The sequence below is a fragment of the Triticum dicoccoides genome, chromosome 2B (assembly GCF_002162155.2).
Source record: "Triticum dicoccoides isolate Atlit2015 ecotype Zavitan chromosome 2B, WEW_v2.0, whole genome shotgun sequence".
In the NCBI taxonomy this organism is placed as follows: Eukaryota; Viridiplantae; Streptophyta; class Magnoliopsida; order Poales; family Poaceae; genus Triticum; species Triticum dicoccoides.
The window spans coordinates 406,540,228-406,547,285 of record NC_041383.1 but is presented as its reverse complement, the minus strand read 5'-3'; the positions used below and the strand labels follow the sequence as shown (position 1 = coordinate 406,547,285).

Below are 7,058 nucleotides of genomic sequence, written 5' to 3'. Positions count from 1 at the left end.
CAATGCGGAACCAAGCAGTAAGAGAAATTCATCATGGTAATTATTAGTCGAAAACCAAAGTGGAACGGAGAGAACGGAGAGTCAGTTACAATGAAAAAATTGTTGAGGAATCATGTTGAAAGAACAACATTTTGTGTCATAAATATCGTATATAGAGATTTTTCATGTATCGACGCTTTTGATTCAATTATGAAAGTACGCTGTACTGGACTTGCACCCCTAGTTACGCAGAAGTGCAAGCACAGAAGCGGATGACCGGACCTTACCAACATACTCGAAAAAGTATTCTATACTGGGGTCTATGCTCTTGACAAGCAGTGTTTCCAGTCTAGCTGTGTCAAATCGGGTGTGAAGTGTCCTTCTAGGTTCTGGCTGGTAGAGCAGAGGACTGAAAATCCTCTTTAGTTTCACGCATGGGACTCTAAATCCCAATTACGCTAGCTCTGTGGTTCGATTCCACAACAGAACAAACAATGAATGAATGTGGGCGGTCAACCAGGTAAGCCTGTGCCCAGGAAAGAAATGACTAGGGAGGGATTGAGAGAAGCTTTCACAGTGGAAAATGCAAAAAAGAATATCGTTCTTAGAAATTGTGGAATTTTACTCAGTTAGAGCTATGGTTTAGCATCAAGAGGGAAGTTTTGTAAAAGCAACAGGAAGAATTGCTCAGATACCCATGAGCGTATATAACTTGGGTCGTGTTATAAATGCTCTAGCTAAACCTATTGATGGGAGAGGCGAAATTGTAGCTTCCGAATCTCGCTTAATTGAATCTCCTGCTCCAAGTAGAATTTCCAGGCGTTCCGTATACGAACCTCTTCAAACAGGGCTTATTGCTATCGATTCGATGATCCCTATAGGGCGCGGTCAGCGAGAGTTCATTATTGGGGACAGACAGACTGGCAAAACAGCAGTAGCCACAGATACAATTCTCAAGAAAAAAGGGCAAGGTGTAATATGTGTTTATGTAGCTATCGGTCAAAGAGCATCCTCCGTAGCTCAAGTAGTAACTACTTTCCATGAGGAGGGGGCCATGGAATACACTATTGTAGTAGCTGAAATGGCGAATTCACCTGCTACATTACAATACCTCGCTCCTTATACGGGAGCAGCCCTGGCTGAGTATTTTATGTACCACGAACGGCATACTTTAATAATTTACGATGATCTCTCCAAACAGGCACAAGCTTATCGCCAAATGTCCCTTCTATTAAGTCCCGGCCGTGAGGCTTATCCAGGGGATGTTTTTTATTTGCATTCACGCCTTTTAGAAAGAGCCGCGAAATTAAATTCTCTTTTAGGCGAAGGAAGTATGACCGCTTTACCAATAGTTGAGACTCAATCTGGAGACGTTTCCGCCTATATTCCTACTAATGTAATCTCCATTACAGATGGACAAATATTCTTATCTGCGGATCTATTCCATGCCGGAATTCGACCCGCTATTAATGTGGGTATTTCAGTTTTCAGAGTAGGATCCGCGGCTCAAATTAAAGCCATGAAACAAGTAGCTGGCAAATCCAAATTGGAACTAGCTCAATTCGCAGAGTGACAAGCCTATTATTCGCCTCTGCTCTCGATAAAACAAGTCAGAATCAATTGGCAAGGGGTCGACAATTAAGGGAATTGCTTAAACAATCCCAGGCAAATCCTCTCCCAGTGGAAGAGCAGATAGCTACTATTTATACCGGAACAAGAGGATATCTTGATTCGTTAGAAATTGAACAGGTAAAGAAATAGTTCAATCACCCCAGAATCGTCAAAATCCCCTCGAAATGGAGAGCGGCGCAAGTCTCACACTCTTTCTCTCACTCTCTATCCTCTGTCTTTCAGATTTTCCCCTCGTAGCTGATACAGTGAAATATTATTATGTAAGGGAGCTGATCCACAGGATTCAATGGTGAATTCTGATTTCCCCACAGACTGAACCAAAGGAGAAGAATAGAATAATTCACTGGTGCAGGCAGAGCAGCAAACCTTCGTAGAAAAGGGAGAAAACATGAAAAACAACGGAAGTCTTGGTTGTATGACAAATGCTCAAATAATTGAGCTGCGTATTCAGATCCAAACGATCAAGAAAGGATCCCAAACTGCTCAAGATTATCTGCGCAGGATCAAATTCCAGTCTGATCAACTTGTAGCAGCAGGAGAACCTGTGACGGACAAAGATCTTGTCTTGTACACACTTGGTGGATTAGGCAGAGACAACCACTGATCAGATTCAGCTGACCTCAGAGGGGACTGAGATGGTGGAGAATAGCCACCAAGGAGAGTGCCAGAAGACATCATATCCAAGGACCAAGAGAGCTGCAAATAAGATGAAATGTAAGTCACCAGTCAAAGCCATGAGGAAGAGCTCAAGGATTCAGGACACTGGGCTGACCATCCAGGAGAAGGCGACACAGAGGGTATCACAAAAGAATCTGGAAGGTAATCCCTCTTGCTCCAAAAATGCTTTTGCTATCCTAAATGCTGTCCCTAATACATATTATTATGAGATTGCTTCCAAAAAGTAATATTAAACTAAAAGGATCCAATGAAGAACCGGGGAATAGCTTATATCCAGTCCTTCTCTATGACTTGCCGAATAGACTTATTCGCAGCCATACACTGTCTTATTTAAAAGAGTCCCCTGTCTCGTGAATGATCGAACTTGGTAAACTTTGAAATAATCGTTTAGATAGCATTAGCCGCTTTTCTTCCTTTTCTCTGCCAGTCTTTCAAGTTCTCACCCTCCTAGAAAAGAAGGGAAAGTCTTCTTACTAGCTAGCTTTTATATCTCGCGAATAGGGAGTTAAGGAGTGTAACTATAACCTATTTGTCACAAAGTTCAATACTCTCTAGAGGAGGTAAATCAATGGATACGGGTACGCCTGGTTGAAGCAGCCCCTACACTTCTATGGGTTGTTCCAGCCTCTGCTAGTGGGTGGTTTTTCATTTCTACAACAGGTGCTTGGTTCAAAAAAAGCTTATGAGTTGAGTTCGTCCTCAGCTACGGATTGGGGGCAGCATTCTCAGATTACTTGACTTGCTGCTAGCTTAGAGGAGAGAAAAAAAATACCACTTTCATTTACCTTTAAGTCTGAGAGAAGGCTTTTTCTTTCTATTAAAAGATCACAAATAAGAGGGGTGATTAGTCCTCTTTCAATCCTTCATCTTCTTATGAGTAGCCGCCACAGGGGGTCCTCAGTCTGAATCCTCCACTAGCATTGGACCAACAGTCAGTCTAGCTCTCGCTCTTATCCAATTTCCTTATCCTTTCAGGGCAAGGTCGGAGTAGTAGGAAAATACAATTTCTTTTGTTGCATGCGGACCCGCTTGTGAGACTAAAGAAATTGAAGCTAAATGACAATCTTAACCTACTTGCTTACATGATCCTTAAGAAACTGTGGACTTTTGCACCTTTCTGTCTAGCTTGAGTTATCTTTGAGTTCTCTCCCCTCGGCAAAGTGGATAGGAAAGAGTCTTGCTTCCATTCCACTAGCCAAGAATAAGGAGAGTGACTTTCTCTTTTGAACCTCTTAAGCTGACTTGAAAAAAAATTGGTACACCCCTCAGAGATATAGGGACCGCCATGCTCGTCCACTTTCTTGATAAACGACTCGATGCATTTTCTCTTCCTTGCCGCTGAGACTGAGACATATCAAAAAGATCTATTACTAAAAGGAGATTGGGATCATCCTGTGGTTACCGGATGATGGGAATAACTAAGCATAAATTTGGAAATGAGCACGAAATGTCTATAAATGAATTTTCTCATTATTCGTTATTGCCGGGTCTTTTCGTTGCATTCACTTACAACAAGAAACAACCACCAGCGTTTGGTGCAGCACTTGCATTTTGGTGCATTCTTCTTCCTTTCCTTGGTCTTTCGTTCCGTCATATTCCAAATAACTTATCTAATTACAACGTATTAACCGCTAATGCACCTTTTTTATCAAATCTCAGGGACATGGTCTAATCATGAGGGTAGTATTTTATCATGGTGGTGGATCCCCAGTTTTTATGGATTCCTTTTTTGTTATTGGGGTCGACCCCAAAGCCATAATGTCTCAAAACGAAGAGGCTATAGAGAAACTTTGATTTTTTTCCTTTGTCTCGAACTTCGTGAAGAACTCCATTCTATCTCTCCAACAAAAAAGTTGGGTTGCGCCCCAGTTGTACACTCCCTTCATTCGGAGAACCCTTGTTGATTCTGAACTTCGTTCGCAAAGTAAGCGTCCTTTTAACGGGCCAGCCCTTTTTAATGCGCCACTTGACCCTGTTTTGAAAATGAGCTTTGCTCTTCTGGGCGCTGGGCGCTCCCGTGGTTCGCGAGAAGGAAAAAGGACTAATCTTTTGTTACATCTGGCACGAGATGAAAAAGAGAGAGCTTCGTCTATCGATGAACAGCAGATTGACGGAGCTCTTGGCATTGCTTTGTTTTTCTCTCATTTCCTATCAGCGAGTTCCGATCCTTTTGTTCGAAATTTCTTCGTTCGTACCGAACCGCTTGCAGAATCAAATCCAGTTCCACAAGATCCTATATCAGCTATACATCCTCCTTGCATTTATGCCGGAGATGTCGCCAGTGCTATGGGCTTTGGGTTATGTAGATCAAAAATGATGAATGGGATTGTGGCACTCCACTCGCCGCCAATGCGGAAGGATGCCGCCGAAAAGAATGGAATGCTGCTTCACTCTGCTGGATGCGTCCGATGCCATATAAGAATCTCGCTCTTTACCCGATCATTCAAACATTTTGTGGGCGGCGCGCCTGCTCTATTGTTGCGTAGCAATAGAAGCCTGCTCATGCAGCTTCGGCGGCGCTTTTTCGCCTTCTCTTCGCTCTGGACAGGAGCGCTAATGGAACGGGGAGGGAGCAGGCGAAGCATGTCGTTCGTAATGGAAAGAAAGACACCACTACTTCGCCTTTTTGTTGGACCGCCGGCGCGAACACGGTGGTCTCTGACCAGGACCAGGAACCAATTCGAATTTGGATCTTGACATGTCGGTTGTTTTTAACCGTAGGCATCTCGCCAGGAAGTTGGTGGGCTCATCATGAATTAGGTCGGGGTGGCTGGTGGTTTTGGGATCCCGTAGAAAATGCGTCTTTTATGCCTCGGGTATTAGCCACAGCTCGTATTCATTCAGTAATTCTACCCCTTCTTCATTCTTGGACCTCGCTTCTGAATATTTTGACTCTTCCATGTTGTGTCTTAGGAACCTTTTCAATACGGTCCGGATTGCTAGCTCCCGTTCATAGTTCCGCTACAGACGATACACGAGGAAGATTTTTATGGCGGTTCTTCCTTCTAATTACAGGCATATCTATGACTCTTTTTTACCAGATGAAGCAGGAGGCATCGGTCCGTAGAACCTATAAAAAAGAGATGGTTGTGGCGCGAAGTACTCTTGTGCACCTACATCACTCGGCTCGCGCGCAACCCCGCCCCGTTATGTTATGTTATGGAAGAATTTAGCTTCTTGCTAGGCTGGTTATTCAGAGCTAGCAACTGGCTGCCGGATTTCGTCCCATCCGTAGCGCTTCGGAAGTCACTCTGGCGTGGCGCTACTAGATACTTCTGATCAATAGGAATAGGAGGAAAAAAAAGCTTATGATGAGCATCTATTGGAGTCGATCATTTCCAAGATCTAATTCTAGTTTCTTATTATGTAGTGGAAACGCCTCACAATCTTCAGTTTTACACTTACGCTTAAGGGAAGAAATGTTCTTGGTAGATGCAGGCCCTGGTACCCCCAAAATTTGTATGCAAGATGAGCTTACAGGACTGCCAATCAAGCGAGCCACCAGGTTTGAGAATAAGGTGGGATCCAAGAATGTAGTGGCTGGTGAATCACTGATCAAAAAGCGGATTTTTGAGAGATTCTTCATCGATCTAGTGGCCGGTGAATCACTGATCAAAGAGCGAGCAGCCGCCAGGTTTAATGATTTTGTGGGATCCCTGGATGTAGCGGCTGGCGAACCGCTTCTTCTTCCACAAAGATTCAGACAAAACTGAGCTTGGATAGAACTGAAGAAGATTTGGCGAACGAAGAAAAAGGTCAAAGGGTTTATTATAAAAAAAATCAAAGGAGGTTATTCAGTAGCCATCGCGGGTTTCACTACTTTTCTTCCATTCAAAAAATCTCTTCTAAAAAAAGGATAGCGAATGATCGATTCACCATTGATAGCACTAACCCTAAAAGGAGGGATATTGTGATAATAGCGGCAGATCAAACAAGAACTTGATGAAAAGATAGAAAAAAATTATGAAAAATCGTAAGCCCACCTTAATCCATTTTGTTGAGGATCTTGCACTTATTCCGGCCCTATATTTACATAGCCAAGAAAGGCTCTGGCGATCATGCGTGACTGGCGGAGCGCCTATCACCCTGGCACGGCACTCTAAAATGCATGTTGGGTTGGGCCAGCAAGAAGACTTCGACTAGGGAGACGAAGAATGGAATTGAAGAAGGCAGCATAGTCTAAGATAACAGAATGGAACACCAACCAACAAGTAAGTGGTGGATTTGGATGGAGTCTCACAGAAGAAGAGTACGCGCGCGAGCGCGCCCCAAGACGTCAGTCCTTTTTCTGCTTGCTGGCCAAGGTCAGTTTACTGAATCCCCCTTCCAAACACCAACCCAATCTCCATTCCTTGATGAGAAATGAGCAAGACCATATGTTTATCAAAAATATAGCCCCTATATAAACCTAGCCCTTACTACCCGAACTTCTTACCTTCAAATAGGACTAACTGCCCGAACCCGCTTGCTTATCTTCATCGATCTAATTAAGTTAAGCAGTGGTTATTTTTTTTAAGTGACTAGAACTTCTATCAACTACTATTCTAGCACCCAGCTGTGCCATGTGTTTATTCTGTTCTATTCTATTCTTCAGGTATTCCTTTGAATAACTCATCTTTTCAGGTAAGACAATTTGAAGATCTTCTTAGTCAGCCTATCTGTATTCTTATCCTCTAGTGCGGATCCAATCAGATTTTATAAAGCCAAGGCCTGACATCCATTGTGGGGATCATCTTTTATCGGGAGACATGGCCTGGTGGTTTCTGATC

At 43.3% G+C, this 7,058-nt stretch overlaps 2 pseudogenes; one reads left to right on the top strand and one right to left on the bottom strand.

Annotated features, from left to right (window-relative positions):
- Positions 1-481: 481 nt before the first annotated feature.
- On the top strand, positions 482-1,740 carry LOC119360911 (annotated as a pseudogene).
- A 390-nt stretch (positions 1,741-2,130) lies between these two features.
- Positions 2,131-4,550, bottom strand: LOC119360910 (annotated as a pseudogene).
- Between the last annotated feature and the right edge of the window lie 2,508 nt (positions 4,551-7,058).